At 43.5% G+C, this 23,317-nt stretch overlaps 1 protein-coding gene and 1 non-coding gene across 2 annotated transcripts in view; one reads left to right on the top strand and one right to left on the bottom strand.

Annotated features, from left to right (window-relative positions):
- Positions 1-18,415: 18,415 nt before the first annotated feature.
- On the bottom strand, positions 18,416-18,542 carry LOC127236817 (small nucleolar RNA SNORD22). Its single transcript, XR_007835800.1, has one exon. It is a non-coding gene; the product is annotated as a small nucleolar RNA SNORD22 (small nucleolar RNA).
- Positions 18,543-20,780: 2,238 nt separating this feature from the next.
- The window catches only part of Adgrf5 (adhesion G protein-coupled receptor F5), a 92,834-nt gene continuing 90,297 nt past the window's right edge, over positions 20,781-23,317 (top strand). The window contains exon 1 of the mRNA XM_051204585.1: positions 20,781-20,965. The gene's annotated coding sequence lies outside the window, so the exon portion shown is untranslated. The remainder of the gene's footprint in view (positions 20,966-23,317) is intronic.

Below are 23,317 nucleotides of genomic sequence, written 5' to 3'. Positions count from 1 at the left end.
AACTATCAATATTTCCTTTATTACAAGTTCTTTGTGATTTTAAAGTGAGACACTGATTTAAGATAACACCTTTTGGAAGCAATGAAATTACATTAAGCATATCTTATTTGTGAAATGCGTAGGGAAAGTAAAGGGATTAAATGTGTCTGTTCATTCATTTTCTAGATTGTTTTACTGTGTTTTGTGGGACAGGGTATTTTGTTGCCCAGGATGCCCTTGAACTTGAGGTCCTTCTTTCTCAGCCTGATAAAAGCTGGAACTATAGGAGTGCTCCACCATACTCCTCTTCTTTCTGTTTTTAAAAGGGAGTAATATAAATGAGTGAAGTGTACACATCTGTGTGTGTCTGTGATAATTTCTTAGGATTAGATGCATAAAAGTTAGATGAGTTAGTTAGCAAGCATGCACCAGGCTTGACGGATACGGACACATGGGCACGAGAGGCGAGGGAGGGGCTCCTCAGGAGGACTGAAGACAAATGCAGGAAGAGAGAGGAGCACATTCGTCTGGGCTTCTGTGAGAGAATGATCTCAGGTAAACACATGCACAGCAGTGGAGGGGATACAGTTAGAAAGTTCGTCTCACTTGATGATGAATCATCCAAGATGCTTAGAAGTTTGCAAGACAGGAAACACTGCAATTGTCCCATCTCCTGGGAGGCTGCTGCTGCTGCTGCTTGTGATATGCAGGAATCCCAGTCTCATTAATAACCCTGGAGCTGGTGAGATGGCTGGCTCTGAGGCTAAGATAACTTGCTGCCAAGCCCGACAGCCTGTGTTCCATTCGAGGACCAACATGGTGGAAGGAGATAACTAAACCGCACCACTGATTGTCCTCTGGTCTCCACTGTATGCTGTGGCACTCACGCATTCACTCTCACACACACACACACACACACACACACACACACACACACACACACACACACGAAATACATAAAACATAAAAAATAAAATAACAAATAAAGGGCTAACTTTGAATGTTAACCATTTCCAATCACTCTGAGGAGCCAGGTGGGAGATGTATCATGTAGGCAGAGTCCAGACCAAGTCTTTCTGTTATAAAGATACTTGTTAGAATTTTAAAAACTCGAGAGTTCTTACACTTCTTACACAGGGCTGTAAGTGGACACAGCTCACTTGCTGGAGTTCTTGTCTGCTATGCACAAAGCCCCGGGTTCAAGTCCCAGTACTACAGAAACCCAGGAGGGGTGGGGCTTGTCTGTAACCTCAGTACTCAGGAGGCAGCAAGAGGATTCGGGGTTCAAGATTATCTGAGAGTACGTAGCATGTTCCTGATCAGCCTGGGCTCCCTGAAGCTCTGAATAATAATAATAATAATAATAATAATAATAATAATAGCAATAGAAGTAGTAGTAGTAGTAATGTTCTGTGCCAGGAAGATGGTTCAGTAGATAAAAGCACTCTGGCCTACACACACACACACACACACATACACACACACACACACACACACACACACACACACACACACACAGGAATAGTGTTTTTAAAGTTCTTACACAAATATTGGAATGTTACTAGAACTCACTATGAAAACCAAGAAAATAATATTTTGCCACTAAAGTGTCTTCATTCATAGGATGGAAGCTTCCACGTAGGCTCCCCAGCTGCCAGTGAAGGCTCGTGTGCATAGTAGATAACAATGAATGTTACATCAGAGGGTGAATGATGATGGGTGATGCATGCATGGTGAATGGAAGCTATTACCGTTCCATTATGTCATCATAATGCTTAAACTCAAAGGCCTTTGGTTAGAGGAAATGGACACTTTCTAGAAGAATGAAGTATGCAAATATGAAACACCTAAGGATTTTCCTAGGTATCTTGGAATGATTAATAGAAGTTGCTGTATTTCGAGAGATAATGATCCACTGGCAAAGAATGGAAAATATTTTTTTTTTGTATCTTTTGACAATTTGACCTACAATCAAGGATATAGGACCCTTGTCACTCTGACTCCAACGTAGCCCCGAGAATAACTCTCCTCACTGTGTGTTCCTAGCAGGCCACCTTCATGGGTATGTGACTTGCAAGCCCCACTATGTCCCACATTCAGAAGGGCTCACACATACTTGGCTTAATTCTGTATTGCCCTTGTCTAGAGATGCTTAATTTCTTAAGAAAGAGATGTAAGTTGTATTCTTTGCTGGAATCCACAAATTCCACACCAGAGCAGGCTTCTACTGAGGTGGCTCCTAAGAAAGCTTACAGAGAAGGGAGCTGAGCATCCATGAGGTGGTTAAGTAGCAGAGGCATGTCCACCTCACACCCCACACCCTCACACCCCACACCCCACACCCCACACCCCACACCCCCATACCCTCACACCCCACACCCCACACCCCACACCCCACACCCCACACCCTCACACCCCACACCCCACACCCCACACCCCACACCCCATACCCTCACATCCCACACCCCCATACCCCACACCCCACACCCCACACCCCACACCCCACACCCCACACCACACCCCACACCCCACACCCTCACACCCCACACCCCACACCCCACACCCCACACCCCACCCCCCACCCCACACCCCCATACCCTCACACCCCACACCCCACACCCCACACCCCACACCCCACACCCCATACCCCACACCCCACACCCCCATACCCCACACCCCACACCCCCATACCCCACACCCCACACCCCCACACCCTCACACCCCACACCCCACACCCCACACCCCACACCCCCATACCCTCACACCCCACACCCCACACCCTCACACCCCACACCCCCATACCCCACACCCCACACCCCACACCCTCACACCCCACACCCCACACCCCACACCCCACACCCCACACCCCACACCCCACACCCTCACACCCCACACCCCACACCCCACACCCCACACCCTCACACCCCACACCACACACCCCCATACCCTCACACCCCACACCCCACACCCCACACCCCCATACCCCACACCCCACACCCCACACCCCACACCCCCATACCCCACACCCCACACCCCACACCCCACACCCCCATACCCTCACACCCCACACCTCCACACCCCCACACCCCACACCCCACACCCCACACCCCACACCCCACACCCCCCATACCCTCACACCCCACACCCCACACCCCACACCCCACACCCCCATACCCTCACACCCCACACCCCACACCCCACACCCCCATACCCTCACACCCCACACCCCACACCCCACACCCCCATACCCTCACACCCCACACCCCACACCCCCATACCCCACACCCCACACCCCACACCCCCATACCCTCACACCCCACCCCACATGCCCACACCCCCACATGCCCATACTCCACACTCCCACATGCACACACCACCCCCCATACCCCCCACCCCATACCCTTGTAATAACCAAATCAGTGAAGGATGAAGTACAGCTCAAGGGTATGGGCTCTCTCTCAGCCCTTCCAGGTGCACTGTGCGGTTGTTTCTGCAAATATTTGGTGTTATGTCAGAACACTGTAGGATGGAGTCATGTGTACATCACACACAGTCATAACTCACTCTCGACAAGCAAACTCTTTCACTTACTGTTCAGATGATATACCCTGGTATTCAAACTAAGAATGTTGTGCCTAATATTTAAAAAGTAACTTTGCATTCCCAATGTTTATCAAATTCTCCATGTACTTGCTAATGTCTTTATTTATTTATTTTTATGACTTATACCCAAGGCTGATACGTAAGTGAAAAATCAATTTTATGTTATCACAGTCATATTTCCTCGTGGACTGGGTCAATATTTGCCTTACTGCTTCAGAAGACAGTAGCAGAGTGTTAGGATAAATAGAGCATTTTCCTTCAATATGATTTTTTTTTCTGGGAAATTTCAAAGCTTTACTTTCTCAAGGTAGGATCTTCTTCTCAGTTCCCTTGGCAATCTACAGCCTGTCTGGAGGTATCTGGGCCTTCAGAGGTGGTGTATAAGACTATAAATGCCTATCATGGTGGATAAGAGTCATATCTGTGAGGAAAATTAAGTACTTCTATTAACATTATGTCATATTTATGGGCAAAAAAAGATTAGCATTAGGGAAAGAAGTTACTTCCACTTTTCCCAGGCTCAAGCTTTTTCTTCTCCTCCTTCCTGAGGACTCAGTGTCTTTCAACCTAGAAACAGGGAGCTGGGTAGCCAACCTTAGGATATTCTCCTTTGTTTAACAAACAGGAATAAACATGCTTAGAGATTCTTTTGTTCTGTATTGCGGGTCGCACTGAAAGTTTTCAAACAGAAGTTTTGAAAGCAAGTGCATTTGTAATCTCCCAACTCTATATAGTAGTTGTCACAATGGAAAAGACATTTCCAGAGGTCATAGTGAAGTGTAAACGTTCTCCAGGAGATTGGGTCATGGCCATGGGTATAACTAGATGTGCGAATATGAACCTCATGAAGCAGAGAAGTCCATCCAATGTTTGGATTTTTACCCGAACTGAGCCATATGTTCAGTTTCCCTACTCATTAAACAACAAGGGTGAGCATATTCTGGGACATGGGCTGCCCCTTCCAATCCTTCAAGGACATAGCCGACCCATTGTGCTTCCACTGAGCCTAAATCAGGAATAAAATTGTTCTCAATTAAATACTACCAAGTTGCAACCAGTTGAGTAGATCTTGGGTATCTCCAACATAACTCACATTTGTCTCCACAAGTAGATAAAATCTAAGGTATTACATCTGGAATCCTCTGTGTGTGCTTTTGAGACAAAATTAAGTCTATTTTATAATTTTATTCAAGAAATAGTATCCAAAGTGAGGCAATTAAAAAAAGCTTATTTAATGAGTAGATGGATAGAATTCTTAATTTCCCATTTTCTCATTCATTTTATCCTCTGAAAATTAGCCATTTAAATACCTGGCTGAAGTAACTCACCAATCTAGGAGCATTGTGTGCTATGTAAAGCGATGCTTTGAGAGCCCTTAAATGACATGTAACTACAAGGCATTGCCAATTTATTGCCAATTCCCTCTAGGCTTGGGGGACCTGGGAAGTGATGATGGGGAACCTGTGGCATTTCTTTTTCTTTTCTTTCTTTGGTTTGGAAGGCTGCCGGAGGGACAGAGCCAAGTCACTGCTGCTGTCTGGTGCTTTCTCACCTGACAATTACCTGTTTTCATGAAGCTGGGAAGAGAGACCACACATCCAAAATGTAAGTCATTACTTGTGAAGTGAAGATCTCTGAAAGAATTGGAGCCTCAGAGCAAGTTTTTGCTTTTTCCGTATGCATGTATTTTTAATCCCACAAACTCGGTGATACTACCATGGCTGCAGGGAGACTACGAACAGAGCCTAAGAGGCTCTTGGTCTTTGTGAGAGGGATGGAAACCCCATCAGAATGCAGCCAGATGAGAAAGAAGAGTGTTTCCCCAGACCAATAGAACCATTAGGCAAGGCTCATTGGAAGTGGAAGCCCTGAACTTGCCTTTGAATAGTGTGCAAGCTACCCAAGAGCTAAAGCAAAGCTGAGATGCTAGAGAATTGGTGTGGACCAGTGTTTAACCTTGAAGAGAGTGGTGAATCGGTGGGAAGCCCATACTAACATTGTCTACCCATGGAGTATGGATGGTTCAGAGTACGAACTATTCATAGATGCCAACATGTAGAGGGAAGGCAGGTAAAGGTTCAGTGGGATGCAAACATCTGGACATGACAACTGGTGTCAGTCACAAGGAGGACAGGAAATAGTTGAAGCTTACACTAAATGACTGGCACATAAGAGATGGCTGTATTAGCACAAAGATGGACCAGGGAACATGACTTCCTTAGCACTACGATAGGAGGCATCTCGGAATGTAATTCAGAAAGAACTTGCCATGCTATAAAAGATATCACCTTCCCCTGCAAAAGCCTAGAACTTTTGCCTTCATTTTTTCTTGATAATCTGAATGGTTTCATAACATGGCTTTTGTCTTTGAAAAAAATCTACAAATATGAATTCTGGAGTGGATTTTAAGATACCTAATGAATGATATCCATGAAAAAATTATAACTTTCAAGACACACCAAATAAATCAAAAATAAATAAACAAAATAACATTCTTTTCTCTGAGAAAATTGGATTTGTAGCTAATGGGTTTATATCTTCTACTTCTAAGACAAAGTATGTGTTACTATACTAGACTAGGAGTCTATTTTCTAAGGTTAGCTGTAGGGCATGAAGATGCCTGCTTCTGGAAACTCTTAGGCTCTCAATAAAGAGCACATGGAAGACAAATTTTAAAACATCAAACAGTAACTAGCGGAACTAAAAAACAAAAGTTGGACAAACAGAAAACCCTGAAAAAGAACTTTGGCCATTAAGGAGCATTTTTCAAAGAACAGTACTATGCCCAATATTTACCCAATCATAATGATGTTTTGTGACAACAAAAAGACAATATTTACAGAAAATAATGAAAAATTTGCAGGTTAACTAGAAATGCTTTTGCAATTTGATGTTAAACTGGCCAAGCACATGAGACTGGTTTCAAAAATAATCATCATACCTGGATTCAGAATTTTCTTGAAGGCTGTTAATAATAGCTACTAAAATAAAAATGATCTACTGTGTAAAAAGTATTGACCAACCAAATTATGCCATCATTGACTGTACACCTACAAAGTAGTTTTTTTTTTAAAAAAAAAAACTTCTAGTTGAAAAGATGAGAAAGTAAAAACTTTCAAATGCTTCCTGGGATTTACATCTGCTGTTAAAAAGTAAGAGATTCCGATTTTTACCATTTTAGGCACTGGTTTAAATCTCTGTTGAGACTTTCGACTTTCGAAGAAAACAAAATATGTTTGGTTGGATATTCAGCATGACTTACACATCTGAGGTATTGGGGATTGGACCTAATGTCCTATGCATGCTAGGCAAGCATTCTTCCACTGAACTATATCCCTGGCCCTGGGCATGATTTGAATTTGTTTTCAAGAGACAAACTCTGAATTCAAACACACAGGACAATTCAAAGACTACACAGGATGTTGCTTGCATTCACCATAGGCTGGAATAAAAAGAAACTAAACCAGGTATGACAATGATAGCGTATATGTAATCCTCCATCATGGGAGACTCATGCAGGAGGACGGTGACATTGCAGCCAGACTGAGCTACAGAAGTAATGTTTAATTTGCCCATATAACTACTCATAGACATAACACGAAAACAATGACTGAAAGCCATCGAAGCGATTTCAATCTGTTTTATTTTGTGTTGAGATAGAAGCTCACTCTCTAGCTCAGCTTAGGCTAAACCTCATGGTAAACACCCCTCATGCTGGGATTATGGATGTGAGCCACCATGCCTAATCTAGATTAATGTAGACAAGCTGTCAGATGTACATGAGAATGCCATAAAACAGCAAACACTTTCCAGGCAAGCAACAGTTCACAGACATCAGCAGAAGGTTACAGGAATTTGAGCAAGAGTTGTCCACATATCTAGAATGGACTGATGGGTTGCATGTTGATTTCATATGCGCTGTTAAAAATATTACAAAAAGAAAAATCTATGCTTTATTATTTTACATATAAAAGGATTCTAAATGCTTTTAGACATGGTCTCACTTAGCCCAAGGTGAACTCAGTTCCACTACGTAGGTAAAGATGACTCTATGCTCCTTTTGCCTCCATTTCTTAATTAAGACAGACACCATCATGCCTAGGCTTGTTTCTTTTCAATGAAAAATAATATATAAGCCACAAAATGGTATTCCAATAAAATAAAAAGCTTTGTGTACAAATAATCTTGAAAGACACTTCTATTAGGCTTTTCTGGTCAGGCTTTTAGTGTTGTGTCCATTGATGAGAAGTTTGAAGAAATGCCAGACATAGTGTGATTTTCCATCTTCTTCCATTCCAATTTTGAGAAACTCAATGATAACATTAGAAATTCTATGTGAAACAGGTTCCTGTCACCTGTAACCAGACACGCTTCTCTTTACCACAGATGACAACCAAAGGGTAGGAATGAAATCAGTAAGGAGTTATACCATCTGAGGGGAAGCAAATCCAGGATTCCATTGAAATTAGGGCAAGTTCAGTGACCTAACACAGAGTGTAGAATAGCACTGGTGGTATTAGCAGAGTACTGACACCTTACAAGAGGAGTCTTTGGAATCTTGAGATTAGCGCCTTAGTTTCATTTCTGTCACTGTGATAAAATATACCCTGACAAAAAGCAACATAGAAGAGGAAAAGTCTTCAGATGCTTACAATTCCAAGTTAGTCCAGGGTTGGAGGCAAGTGAAGGCAGGACCTCAGACAGCAAGTCAAAATCAAAGCCAAGATCAAGAGCTGGTAGAAACCAATGTATCCATGCTGCCCACTTCTGCTTCTAGCTTCCATCTACTTTTCCTCTGTCTCACAGCACAGAGCCTCCTCCTAGGCAGTGGTGCTACCCATAGTTGGCTGGGTCTTCCTACATTATCTAACAATCAAGATAACCACCCATAGACAGACACACAAGTAAACCTGATCTACCAAATCCCTTCATTGAGTCTCTTCTGAGGTGAATATACATTGTGGCAAGTTGACATTTAAAAAATAACCAGCACAAATATGAGTAAAGAACATTAGAAAGTTTCTGTTGATCCTGAAGAGTGAAGAGCTGAGAAAGAACGGATTCTATGAAAAGAAATGATGGATCACTAAGGTCAAGAGCATAGGAGTCATCTCCTGCAAAGGATGAGTGTGAGGGTGAGCACGACAACTGGTAAATCACAGGAAGTGGTTTCCATCTGAGGGCAACTCACACCCTGGATAGAGTGTTCAACCCATGGAGACACTGAACGCAGCCCATTTCAGAACACGTCTCATTCCAGGGTATAAAGGACTGGGGGGAAATGGTTTCCTCATATGTGTAGTATTTATAGAAAACTCTTAGTAACCAAGACCTAAACAAAGAAACAGAACATTCTGGAAAGTGCATGGAAAATTGAGATCTTGTCAATGTTACTTGTGTATACTTTCCTATGTACTAGCTCTGAGTCACCAGTGACTCTGCAAACAAGGCCTTTCAGATTTTCCATCAGTAATAGAAACTGGTCTCCAGTCTCTTTGTCTATCCCATCTACCTGTTGGCCTCATGCAAGCTAGCATCCACAGTCATTCAACACTGCGGGGGATAATGAATATGATGCTTGTTAAGATGCAGCACAGATGCCTACAATGTAGATTACACATACACACACCAGGACGTTAAGATGCATAAGCTCCGGATGGATGCTTATTTCAGAAGATACCCTAACCGTATCGGGTAGAGGTCAAAACCAGCACCCATTGAACACTTGCAAGAATGGATGAAAAGAAAGAGGCTGAACTGCTTGGGTTTTGAGAAGTTAGAACTTTATAGAGTAGTGGCAGATGGAACCAGATAGGGAGCAAGAAAAGATGCCTGGAGGCCCGGGAAAGGAAGAGGTCACAGCTGTAGACCAGAGGCCTGAAGAGAGTACCACCACAGCCGTCGCCAGTCATAGCACACGGTCAGAGTCATGAGGAGAGCGCCTCTATAGCCATCTCCTGTGCAGCAAATTCAGGAGTAACTTTAGAATCTGGCCGACCAGTGAGCACTTAAGAGGTTTTCTGAGGTATGTTCTAGCTATCCTTATCGCTTTTCTCTGACATTTAATAGAAGTCTATTTTACTCAACAGTATTATGCAAACTAGGTTTTGGGAAGTGGGAGACTGGTTATAGAAACCAAGAACCACAGCTGTGCGGTGAATTATCCGTCAGGGTTCCAGGGAGGATGGCGCTGAAGAATGCAACTCCCTAGTGCTCTCTTTTGGAGAATTCCAGAGGCTTGAGAGACATGGGATGAGGCAGAATACCTTAACAGATGTAATTAGAACTGCAACCAATCGTTTTCCTTCTATGTTAAAGAAGAGTTATACGGTCACACACAAGAACAAGACTGTATCACCTGCAGGAAAACAGAATTGGAGATTGTGTTAAGTGAGATAAGCCAGACTCAGAAAAAAAAAGAAATACACATTTCTCATATGAGTGATCTGTGGGTAGGTTAGGGGTTTGTTCATGGAGGTAGACCTACTAAGGAAAAGTGAGTGGTGGAATAAATGAGGGTTAATAGGGTGGCTGCGATCAAAGTACATTATATACACATCCAATGGCAATGCCACAATGAGCTCCATCTGTTGTTCTGTACAATTAGCTCAGGCTGTTAAGGAAAGGGAGGGCTGCAAGCACCCATGAGTTTTGCATTTAGGAAAATTAGTCAAGTTCACTGCTGTCAATGGCACGTAGTATCTTAACGAATTTTTGGTACTCTTATTTGTGTTATTTGAACAGATAGGTTGTGAAGCCAGAGATCTAGAATGTAAGACAAAGGCCAGGGAGATAGCTCAGTCAATAAAGTGCTTTCTGGGTAAAAACCATGGACTTCTTTGTTGATGGGTTTGATAGGACCATTCAGCAGTAGGACTCCTCCAAATAGTTGTCTACATGGCTAGAGTTCTCATGGATTCTGTTTTTAAGAACCTCAGCTCTGGTGGCACGAATGTCCTTTCCTTATCAAGGTCACTGGTCCAAACCTAGACCTCTTTCCCCAGACCTGGTCAACTCCTGTCCTCTTGTGTTGTATAGTCCTGCTGTAGGCTTTGCCTTCTGTCCCGACTGAGACTCCTAATGGTTCAGCTGACAGTTCTACCACGTGCTTTTGTCATTACCACAAGCAGTATCTATCTATGACTTCAATACGGTATTCGACCCACATCTGTGGCATACACTGATCAAACCCACCTGCTTCTTAACTTCGTCTTTTGTATTTACAATTTGTTTGCTGGTGTGTGTGTGTGTGTGTGTGTGTGTGTGTGTGTGTGTGTGTGTGCACATATGAAGTCAGAGGACAATTTTTGGAGATCAGTTCTCTCTCTCTACCATGTGGGGGGTCTAGGGATTGAAGTCAGCTTTCCTGGCTTAATTGCAATTGCCCCTACCCACACAGCCATCTTGCTGGCCCTCCATATACTCTTTACTTCCCTTCCCAATTCTTAGTGATCACTATTACCCCTTTGTCTTAGTTACTGTTCATTGTTGTGAAGGGACACCATGACCAGAGCAACTGATAAGAGAAAGCATTTAACTGGGGACTTACCTATAGGTTCAGAGGGTGAGGAACTTGGAAGCAGGCACAAAGGCATGGAGCCGCAGCAGGAACTGAGAGCTTACATCTTATCCATAAGCTGGAGGCAGACAACCAGGATGACTGGGGATGGTGTGGCTTCATCCCCAACGGTACAACTCCTCTAACAAAGCCACACCTCCTAATCCTTCCCAAAACAGTTACAACAATTAGGGACAAAGCAGTCACATATGTGAGCTTATGGGGCCCATTGTTCTTCAAACCATCACACCTTTCAAGAGCAACTTTTCTCAGCTTCCGTACACCAAAAACAGAACAAAACAAAGCATATAAACTAGTCTGCCTATATTGGGTTTATACTACTTAACATAAATATCATCTATTTAACTACAAATGTCCAGGTTTCGGTGTTAGATGTGTGTAGTAGCCTTGTTTGCCTTACCCATTCTCCTGTGCTGGGTACTTAATCTGATGCCATGTCTTAGCTTTGGTGGTCTGTGTTGCAATAAATGTGGGCACACAGGTAGCTCTGTTTTGCTGGTTGGCTTTTCTCCCTGTATATAACCAGAGGTAAGTTAGCTGGGTTACATACCCGGTCTATTTTTAGTTTTCCAAGGACTCACACCTGGTTTGCACAGTTGCTGTACTAGTTTGTGTTTTAAAAACAGTGTGTAAGAGTTCTGTTTTTTCTACAACCTTACCAGTCTCTTTTATTTTTATTTTCTCTCTGTGCACCCTCCCTCCTTCCTTCCTCCCCTCCCTTCCTCCCTTCTTTTCTTCCTTCTTTCCTCTCTTCCTCCCTCTCTCTTTCTATCTCTTCCTTCCTTTCTTCCTTTTCGTTTTTTGTCTTTTTGATAATAGTCACCCTCACTGGGGTGAGATTTTATCTCATCACAGTTTTGATTGGCATCTCCTTGACAGTTAATAATATGTACTATTTTTCACACAGTGTTGGCTGTTTCTTCTTTTGAGTACTGATAATTTGTCCATTTTTTTTGGAAGTAGGTTTTGCTTTTGTGTTGTTGAGTTTTGAAACCTTACCATCTCTCAGATGGCAGATACTTTCTTCCATCCTCCAAATGGTCTCTTCAGGCATAGCTTTCTTTATAAGAAAGGTCTCTCTCTCTCTCTCTCTTTCCCTCTCTGTCTCTCTCTCTCTCTCTTTCTCTCTCTCTCTCTCACTCTCGTGTAGTCCCATTTTTGTCTTTCTTTCCTAAGCTTTTAAGGCCCTACCCAGGAAAGCCAGTGTTTGCAGCAATGCCTTTAAGTGCTCCAAGTTTCAGGTCCTACATTTAGTTCTTCCATCCATCTTGAATGAATGCTTATTTAGGGTGAGGGATAGTGGTCCAGTTTCAGTCTTCCCCATGTGAATAACCAGCCTTCCTAGCTCCACAAGTTAGATGCTGACGCTTTTCTAGCATAAGCCTTTGGTAGCACTGTTAAGAGCCAATTGATTAAAACTTAACACACTCATTCCTAAATTTATGATTGCTCTGTTGATCTGTGTGTCTGCCTCTGTGCCTAGTACCATGCTGTTCTAGTTGGTGGCTCTGTAGTATGTCCTGAATCCAGATATCAGTGTGTTTACAGCTTTGTTCTTTTTGTTCAAGATTGCTATGGTTATTCAGGGTTTTTTTTTTTGTGCTTCTATATGAATTTTAATTCTATTTTTAATTTTATAAATTAAAGCACTGTATTAGAATTGTAGATGACATTTACTGTAGACATTCTAGCAATATAATTCTTCTGATCCAGCAACATGGGTTTTTTGGCTGACAATTTCCTTTTGCAGTGTTTCATAGTTTCTATTACAGAAGTCTTTTCTTGGTTACATTTATTCTTAGTGTTTTATTTATTTTTTGTATTTGTTGCAAATGGAATTAATTTAATGATTTGTTTCTCAGAAAATTCACTATCAATATATAAAAAAAAGCTATTGGATTGTGTGTATTGATTTTGCATTCTTTTATTTTACTGAATCAGTAATCTTTTGGTGGAAGTTTTGATGAAGGTGCTTGTATACATACCATGTCTTCTACCAATAGGGATAATTTAGAGTCTTCTTTAACGCTATCATTTTAATTTCAGTCTTTTGCCCAATTGCTCTGGCAAATAGTCTAATACAGGTGTCAGGAATGAAAATCCCTCTATCATTACTAATCTCAGATGAAATGATCTTTTCCTCTTTCTTATGGTGTTGGCTATGGATTCATCATCTATAGTCTGTCTGTTGAATAACTTATATACTTATTTCAGGACTTGAATCATAATGTGTACGGGGACATGTATGAACATGTACATGCAAGTATGAATTCCATGTGTGTTCACGTGTGTTCACAGGTCCTTGTCAGGTGCCATCCTCTCTCACTTTCCCCATTCTCTTTCAGATAGTCACTGTCAACTAAGAGTTGGCTAGGATGGTTGGTCAGCAAGCCCTGGGATTGATCTTTCTCTGTTTCCCACTTCTTGGGTAACAAGCATACACCAACCACCACAGCCAACTTTTTACTTGGCTGCTGGGAATCCAAACTCAAGTCCTTACATTTGCACAGCATGCACTGAGCCAGCTCCTCAGCTTCTTGATGCTGGATTCATTGAGTGATATTTGACATCTATTGAGGTCACCATGATCTTTATCAGTTCTTGTGAGACATTGTAATTCTTATTGATTTGCATATGTTTAAGCCTCCTTGCACACCTGGAAAGACACACCAACTTGACCATGATGAAAGACATTTTTATACACTACTCAGTTTGATTTGCAAGCATTTTGCTTGAGAAATTTTGCATCAGTGTTCATCAGGGATACTGGTCCATAGTTTGTTGTTGTTGTGTCCTTGTCTAGTTTTTGTAGCAGGGTGATGCTGGCCTCAGAAAGAATTTGGAAGAGTTCCTTTTATCTCAGTTTTATGGAATGGCCTGAGAAGAACTGGGACCAACTTCTTTAAAAGTTTGGCAAAAATCCAGTATCAAAAGCTGATGTTGTGGTCCAGTTAACGGTGTACTTGAATGTTCATGACCTTAGGGACATTTTTAAGCACTGAAAAGATCATATGAATTCAGCTTTGAACCTATCCAGTCTCTCTAGCCTCTCTTTTCAACATAGTTCATTATGGGACTAGAGAGATGGTTTAGCAGTTAAGAGCACTGGCTGAGCTGGGGGGTGGTACCAAATGCCTTTAATCCCAGGACTTGGGAGGGCAGAGGTAGGTGGATCTCTGTGAGTTTGAGACAAGCCTGGTCTACAGAGTGAGTTCCAGGACAACCAAGACTAAATAGCAAAACCCTGTCTTAACAGAGAGAGAGATGGGGGACTGGTTGCTCTTGCAAGTGGACCTACATTCAATTCCTAGCACTCACATGGCAGCTCACAACCATCTGTCAATTGTCCCAGGGAATCCAATATCCTCTAATGGTCTCTACAGGCACTGTATTCACTTAAGCAAAAGCATACATTCAGGCTTAACGCTCATGCACATAAAATAAAATGGTGTTGGGGTGGGGAGATCAGGCCTTGTCATAACACCCTGAGGGTTCACTGGGAGATGATGATTTGAGACCCTGTGCAGTCAGGTCGCTTATCTAGTGGGTTAGAGGCCTGGGGAGATTATGATGCTTCCTACTGGAACTTGCTGGAATTCTCTACATGCCTGAACAAGAGAGACTCTCAGAGTCGCGGAGCCACAGTGGCAGATGCTGGGTATTTCTGTTCCTTCGCTGCTGCTATCTCAGCTTTGTGTATCTTACAAGGTTCCAGCCTCTCTCTTGCTGATCTCCAGGCCTTGCCCACAATCACCGACCTCAAATGTCCCCATACACCTGTTGCTTTGGTTCCTCTCTGTGCCCGAGCAGGTGAGAGCTAGCTGTCCCCATTTGGCCACTTGTTCTCTTGTGATTTTACTTTAACAATCAACATGCTTTGTTTGGTCTCTGCTTTTATTTTAGGTAGTCAGGGACCATCAGAACCTAGTCAGAACATTTTAAGCAAAGAGCCTGCCACTGGAAATTGTTGAATCTACACGCTGTCAGCAACGTTACCATCTCCCTTGTTTCCAAAGATCATTTTCAAAATGGCCAAAATCGTAATTCTTACCTTAATATGAAATAAATGCACAACAGAGGTTGCCTCTATTTCATGAATTAATAAAGGGAGATGTAAGGCATTTAAGTATGTCCGAAGGGAAATCTGAAGAGCAGCTATATGTATACATAGATGGTCATAAAGGTGAAATTGCATTTGCTATTACATGCACAACTAGATAATACCTATAATGATCGAAAATATAATGCTCAGAACATATATACATCATTTACCCTGCGCTCCACCAAACAAAACGAATTTCCATTTCTAAAATGAGAATCGTTTACTGCACCATAAAGAATAGTTACAAAATGGCCAGCGATAACAAGAAAGATAAGCCCCTATAGAATCACACCCCCCCTCACTGAAAGATCTCTGAGGTTCCACTCAGCATTCTGCTGACAGGGTGATCCTGGGTTTCTTCCATTTTAAGGTCTTCCACTGTCTTTCCTGATGCTACCATTTTTCTTTTCTATTTTTAAAATTTAAATTAGAAACAAGCTTGTTTTACATGTCAATCCCAGGTCCCTCTCCCTCTCCTACTCCCCTGCCCCCACCAACCCCCATCCTATCCCCTTTCTGCTCCCCAGGGATCAGACTTCCATGGGGAGTCTTAAAGTCTGTCTTATCTTTTGGAGCAGGGCCCAGGCACTCCCCCATGTGTCTAGGCTGAGAGAGTATCACTCTATGTGGAATAGACTCCCAATGTCCATTCACATACTAGGGATAAATACTGATCAACTACCAGAGGCCCCATAGACTGCCCAGGCCTCCTAACTGACATCCATGTTCAGAGGGTCTGGGTTGGTCCTATGCTGGTTTCCCAGCCATCAGACTCGAGAATATGAGCTCCCCTTTGTTCAGATCAGCTGATTCTGTGGGTTTCTCCAGTCTGGTCTTGACCCCTTCATTCATCACTCCTCCCTCTCTGCAACTGGATTCCAGGAGTTCAGCTCAGTGTTTAGCTGTGGGTGTCTGCTTCTGCTTCCATCAGCACTGGATGAAGGTTCTAGGATGACATATAAGGTAGTCATCAATCTCATTATCAGCGGAGGACTTTTAAGGTAGCCTCTCCACTATTGCTTAGATTGTTAGTTGGGGTCATTCTTGTAGGTCTCTGTACATTTCCCTAGCGGCAGATTTCTCTTTATACCTATAATGGCTCCCTTCATTATGGTATCTCTTTTTTTACTCTCCTCTATTCTTCCCCTGACTCAATCTTCCTGCTCCCTGGTGTCCTCTTCTCCCCTTCTCTTTCTCCTGACTCCTTATCCCCTACCTCCTGCTCCCAATTTGCTCAGGAGACCTTGTCCCTTTCCCCTTCTCTGTGGACCATATATGTCTCTCTTAGGGTCCTCTTTGTTTCCTAGCTCTTCTGGCATGTGGATTGTAGCATGGCGATCCTTTGTTCTATGTCTAAACTCCATATATGAGTGAGTACATACTACGTTTGTCTTTTTGTTATTTTTTTTTTTCTGAGTAGTATTCCATTGTGTAAATGTACCACATCTTCTTTATCCATCCTTCAGCTGAGGGGCATCTAGGTTGCTTCCAGGTTCTGGCTATTACGCATAATGCTGCTATGAACATAGTTGAACAGATGTCTTTGTTGCATGGGTGTGCATCTTTTGGGTATATGCCTAAGAATGTAGTTGCTGAATCTTGTGGTAGACTGATTCCCATTTTCCTGAGGAACCTGCATACTGATTTTCAAAGTTGCTGTACAAGTGTACACTCCCACCAGCAGCACAAGAGTGTTCCCCTTTCTCCATGTCTTTCCCAGCATAAACTGTCCTTGTTGTTTTTTGATTTTAGCCATTCTGACAGGAGTAAGGTGATCAGGTGATACCATTTTTAACAGAAAGAATACCCACTAATTAGGAGCCAAACTGTGAGTTGCTAAGAAAAATGCAAATAACTCAATTAATACCTTTACTTTATTTCAGATATATGCATATGGCATATGGGACTGGAGAGATGGCTCAGCAGTTCAAAGGGCTTGCTGCTCTTCCAGAGGACCCAAATGTAGGTCCTAGCATCCATATCGGAGGGCTCACAACAGCCTGCAATTCCAGCTCCAGGGGATCTGACCCCTCTTCTAGCCTCACCAGCAAGGCCCCCAATATGTGCATGTGCAGCCACCCCACACACACACAAGTAAAAAAGAATCTTTAAAAACTTCCAGTTCTGAGCATAAGACTGGCTACTCGAGTGCACGTGACCTGAATGTCTTCGCACATGCTGGCATTGCTTGAACTGAATCAGTCAGCCCAGAGTGGTGCTTCTCGACTAAGAACAGCCTGTGTAAACTGACAGCTCTCGACCACTTGCTTCTGGAATGCCATGGAAAGGAACCCAAATGCTTACTTCGAAATTCCAGTGGTGACTGTCGTGGACATGTTCTAAACCATAAAATGACAAATGACTGTGTGGCTTTAATGCTGCCTCGGAGTCCAAGAAAAATGCAGAGGCGAATTCTCTGCTTCCATGGCAGCCACCGAGCTCTGTCCCAGGGTCTCCCTCAGCCTGGGGGGGGGGGGGAGGAAAGATGAAGAAATCAAGCTGGAAGCATAGAGAGCCTTCCCTGATATTGCCCTTACAGGAAATGCTGCTGCGTAGTAAACTGTGAAGGCCCCTAACTTCCTGTCTCCGGTCTTGATGTTTTCTAACCTCTTCTCACCCCGCACTTCTTCCCACCTCCCCCATCGTCATCCTGCCTCCCTCCATCCCCAGTCTCCCACTTGCCATTTCCTCCTTCCCCCTTCTCTCCTTGTATCTCCCGGATCTGGGCTTCCCCTCACCCTTACTAAATTCAGTCCCGTTTCTTCTGAGAACATCTAAACATTTTGAAGATTCACGTAGACGTTTATTTATGTACACGTGAGCCACATGTGTGCAGGTACCCGAGGACGCCGAAAGAGCGTGGAACTAGAGTTACACGTGGTTGGGAACCACCCCACGTGTGTGCTATGAACCAAACTTGGGCAGTCAGGTAGAAGAGCCAGTGTTCTTAATCTCTCTGGCTCTAGAAGCTTTTCTTTTTTTGATCTGAAAAGCCCCCTCTGCGGTCCTCAAAGCTTGAATCCCATTTTTAAGCATCTTTCTCTTTCCTCAGACCTGGAAAATAAAAATGGCTGAGCTTCTGTTTCAAGAAATGCTGATCCTTCCCTTTTTTTTTTTTTTTTTCTTTTTCATTTTGGATGAAAATAGGGATGATCCCAAAACAATTCCTTCTGGGATAAACTTTCTTCTTCTCCCCAAGCCAGATCAAATGTGTTCACCTTGCCAGTTGAACTGGGTTGAGGGTAGAAAGTAAGACTCGGGAATGTCCCCTCACTGAGAAGCATAACTAACTTTAACATTTTATTTAATTATTTATTTCTATTGGTGTGGGTGTTTTGCCTGCATGTATGCTTGGGCACAATGTGTATCTCTGGCCAGCAGCGGGTGTCAAATTCCTTGGCACTGAAGTTATAAGCCATTGTGAGCCAACATGTGAGTGGTAGGAATTGAACCTGCGTCCTCTGGAAGAACAGCCAGTGCTCTTAACTACTGAGCCATCTCTCCAGCCTCAGCATACCTAACTCTTAAAGATTCATTTTTTGGATAGTGGCACACTCTGCAAGAACATAGTAAATATGAAGTATCAGAAAGGTTTCCCTTGAAGATACTGCACTCCATCTGCCAGAGTTTAAACTGTAAAACCTTAACAGCAATGTGTGCTTTCTTCTGAGTCATGAATTTACTCTTCCTCCTAAAGATCCGATGTAATGGTAATTTATACATTTTCTCCCCAGTAATTATCAACTCATAGAAATCAAATATTTCTGAGTCATGTGTCCTGGAGATACAGTCCATACCTTAGAGTGACAGAGATGTGGGGTAGGAAGACCGGTTTCCTGGCTTTGGGTGTTGTGAGGGAAGTAATCATAGTTTGTAGGTAGCAATACCAGCGGCTAGGTTATTAGGGAATGTGTCTGGGGGCTGTGAGAATCAAGACACTGAAGCAAGGACTCTGCATAGAATAATTCCTATAAGTGAAGAGAGATAGGGAAGGAGGATTAAACAGGGCACACTAAGGGAGCCTTGAGGGAAAGTAGACGATGTTGTTCTATGTCATGGTGGAATGTTTCGTTTTTCTTCTTAAAAGTAGTACACAATTTTAATCATGGGAAACTGATCACAGAGCCTGGTTTTGAGGGCAGTTTCCCTGGTAGCTGGGAGAAGGGGCCAAGGTGTTGGCAAGGAGTCAACTGATATGATTTTAACTGGTATTTTATAGTCTGTTATCTGTTGTGGGATATTTGTACAGTGTGTGAAGATGTGTCACTGTGATTGACCTAATAAAGAGCTGAATGGCCAATAGCTAGGCAGGAAGAGGTTAGGTGGGACTTCCAGGAACAGAGAGAATGCTGGAAGAAAAGGAAGGGGGTGTTGCCAGCCAGACATGGAGAGGAAACAGGAGGTGCAAGATAGAATGTAGACCAATATAAATAGGTTAATTTAAGTTATAAGTGCTAGTTAAGAACAAGCCTAAGCTACAGGCAGAGCTTTCATAATTAATAAGACTTCTATGTGTTGTTATTTATGAGCTGGCAGCCCAAAGGAAAAAAAATCTGACTACAAGTATCTCTTCACACAACCAGTTCAGCATTTCCTTCCATGCATAGGCTTCTTATATACTTCACCCCACAAAGCAAAATAGGGGAGTCTATTTGGGGCCTCCTGAAGTCAACCCATTTAGAAGTCCCAGCATCTTCATATAACTGGGACCAGCTGGGTGGATCACTCCTCCTAGTTGTACTGAGGGAGCCCCATGCATACAGAGGCCTCCCTCCTGTCCTTGGCCGAGTGCTCTATTGCCGCCATCTTGAATTTTTACACTTTTGAATGTGTGCCTTTCTTTTTCAGCTTACAATGAGCTTCACACTTCATGTAGAGAGTCCTGCTTGCCGCAATCTATAGGGCATAGAGCACCAATAACTCTTCAGGCCCTGGCACAAGGATGGTTTGAGAATTGTTAGGAGATCCCCCCCCCCCAAGATTAAAGACTGTCACGAGCCTTCCCATAAACAGAGAAGTGCTAGTCTCTCAGAGAAGTGCTAGTCTCTCCTGAGGGCAGGGACTCTTCCTGAGCCCGTGCTGACAAGTTTCTCACTGGCTACTCTGCCACACAACTTCTGGAACATGGCCAGGAGCTGCATGGAAGAGGATGAAGGCACCCTTGACTTTTGCAAAGTTAAACACTTGGAGAAACTTCAGATAGAAAGGACTTGGTTTAAGAGAAAGGTAGTCGGCCTATGCACCCCCTGCCTGCTGCCTGCTTCTCTGTATTTTCATGGTTCTTAGCATGTTTATTCTCTCCTCTCTCAGTGGCCAAAGGACAAGTTTAAATTTCTGATTTCCTCTGGGGAGCCTGAGAGAGGCAAGAGGCACCAAATACAGGAAATCATGCGGAGAGAATTTCTCATTTATTACAGTCCCCAGATTACTTCCCTTCCCCAGCCTCCGCCTCCACATCCAGCCACACGGTGCCTCCCAGTTTCTTCCTGCACTGAGGGACAGCCCACAGTTCACCTCTGCCCTGATCTCTGGAAGCTTGTGTGAGCCTGGGAGCATCAAAGTCTGATGTGGAGAAACTCTACCCTCCTCTGGTTGCCTGAATGAATGGGATACTCTTAAGTTTCACCATACCTCGGAGATCTGGAGGCAGATTTTCCACCTAGGAGTAAATGTGAAGAGGCTGCCCACTGCTGAAGAGAAAGGTAGGTGCCTGTGTGTGTGTTTTTTTGTTTGTTTGTTTTGGTTTTGTTTTGTATTTTGTCTTCTTGGATATGAGACTAGCTCCTCTAAAGCAGAGGGACATGTGGTCCCAGCATTCTGCTGTGGCTGCCCATGCTTGACCTGTGTGTCTCCTGGAGATCTGCTGGGTTACAAGATTGTGTGGGCAAAGAGTGGCAGGCAGAGGGTATTCTGGTTGGTTGTTTTGAGTTCGTGTGTCTTTGGAGAGAGCATAGGGACCAGCATAGTACATGAAACGCAAAGCCTGACTCTTGTTTTCTTTGGAGGAACATCTCATTAGGAGTTGTGTGTTTTGGCTTCTGTGTGATGAAGGGGGAAATATTTGTACTCTGACTTGCCTTTTCCCTGCTGTGCAGACCTTTGCTACAATTGCTGTAATAAGTTTTCAATTTAGAAACACATCAAGGTGGATAGAGAAAAATGCTAGCAACAGTACAGGTGTTTCTTGTTTACAAAACTGTGTTTTTAAACAGACAAGTTGTTCATGGATTTGGTGGACATCTGTGTTGTTTTCCAGAACTTTCTTGCTCTTCCTGAGATTTCCTGAAATAGGTATCCAGTGATAGCTACAAAGCCTGGCTTTACCTTTTTGGTATGGAAATCCTTTTGCCGGCATGATGCTGGTTCTTTATCTGGCCGCCTTGGCTGGATGTTAGTGGGGTTCAAGATGATGTGTCTGAGACTCAGAGAAAGGCGAGGAAGATTCAGTTCCCGGAGTTCTGAATTGAGTGGTGTGTGCTGATGCTTTATTGTTTCATGTCCCCATCGTAGCCAGCCGTTCCTGGAAGAGAGAGACTTGCCCTGACTTCAAAGATTATCAGCCAATGGGCTGAATTCTTTTTCCTACCTTACTTAGATGCTCTTATTTATTTATTTATTTATTTATTTATTTATTTATTTGTTTGTTTGTTTGTTTGCAACTGTGTACTTAGCTTTGGTATCGCCTTTCTCCATCCATCCCCTGTACCCTGCTACAGAGTTCCTGGCAAAATGTAACTGTGATGTTGTGGTAACCCTCCTGAGCTGTGTCTAAGACGTACACCCCGCTGTATCAGGCATCACTTAAGGCCTCCTTAGAGATGCAAACTCCCATCTCTTCGCTAGACTGAGTCTGTACTTCATCCACATTTCTGGGTGGGTGACATGTATAATAAATCTTGCCAGGTCCTGCCCGCAGGGCGGCTTGGCTCTTTCGAGACCTGCTCCGTACCATCCCGCCAGCCTCACCTCTCACCACCTGATTTCCCAGCTGTACCTGTGCCACTTGGCTCATCTGAGATCACTCTGCCACCCACCTACGTCTGGGTGTGCATTTGTCTCTGCCTGGATGCCTCCATTCAGCTTCTCCCCAATTACCCATTACGGCCTTACTTTCCTCTCATGCCCCACATTCAGGCCACCCCCCTTACTGAGCACCCTGGGTCTGGGTTTTTTATGGCACACGAAGTACGGTTGCCGTGGGTTTTCTCATCCTTGACTAGGTGCTGGTGTTTTGTTTCTGAATCCACAGCACTCAGCACAACATCTGGCATATCACTCGTATCAGTCAGCATTAACTGAGCTGCTGAATGAATGAAGGGAGGAACAAATGAATGTGTGTACTAGCTGAATAATTTAAATTAATAGTCAGAATGAGATGCAAAGTTAGAAGTTTTCCGGAAGACTGCCAACGTCTATAACATCTTCCTGTACGTCCTTGATCTGAGAATTTCCTGGATTCAGTTATTCGCTGAGTATTTTGAGGATCTACTGGGTGCTGGTGTTTTTCATGTTGTTTTGTTTTTAAGTCTCTGCATCGCTCTGGGTAGCTAGCCTCTCTGCTCTCCGTTCTTTCCCACGCTAAGTCAGGGATTTACTTTCTTAGCCATATGTATGGAACGCTTTCTACCTGTCAGCTGGTGGCACAATAGGAACAATGACCACAAATGAAACAGTGTGAACCTGAGCAGAGGACCTTCCGGCATCCTCCCTCTTACTCTTCCCCCACACCCTCAAAGAAAAGAAAGGAAGGAAGAAACAAAAGAAAAGTCACCTGGCAGCTAACAAATGTTAACGTGTGTAAGTAAGGGCATCCGGAGGGTTAAGACAATGTCATCATTCAGAAAGACTCCCATGGTGCTGTGGGGTCTCTGGCATTAACACCTACACCTGTGCTGTCTTGCCAGGTGACTTTGGGTCTACAACCCTTCTCTAAGTCGTGGTTTTGTGCAGTGGTGAAGAGGGACACGTTAGTGTCACTTGGGACGCATTGGCACACAGAGGTCAGGGCGCCTCTACTCTCACATAGTTTTGAGAGAGGGTCTTATGTGTCCCAG

This window comes from Phodopus roborovskii, unplaced genomic scaffold, assembly GCF_943737965.1.
Source record: "Phodopus roborovskii unplaced genomic scaffold, PHOROB, whole genome shotgun sequence".
In the NCBI taxonomy this organism is placed as follows: domain Eukaryota; kingdom Metazoa; phylum Chordata; class Mammalia; order Rodentia; family Cricetidae; genus Phodopus; species Phodopus roborovskii.
The sequence above is the reverse complement of the archived record's forward strand: the minus strand, read 5'-3'. Positions and strand labels throughout refer to the sequence as shown.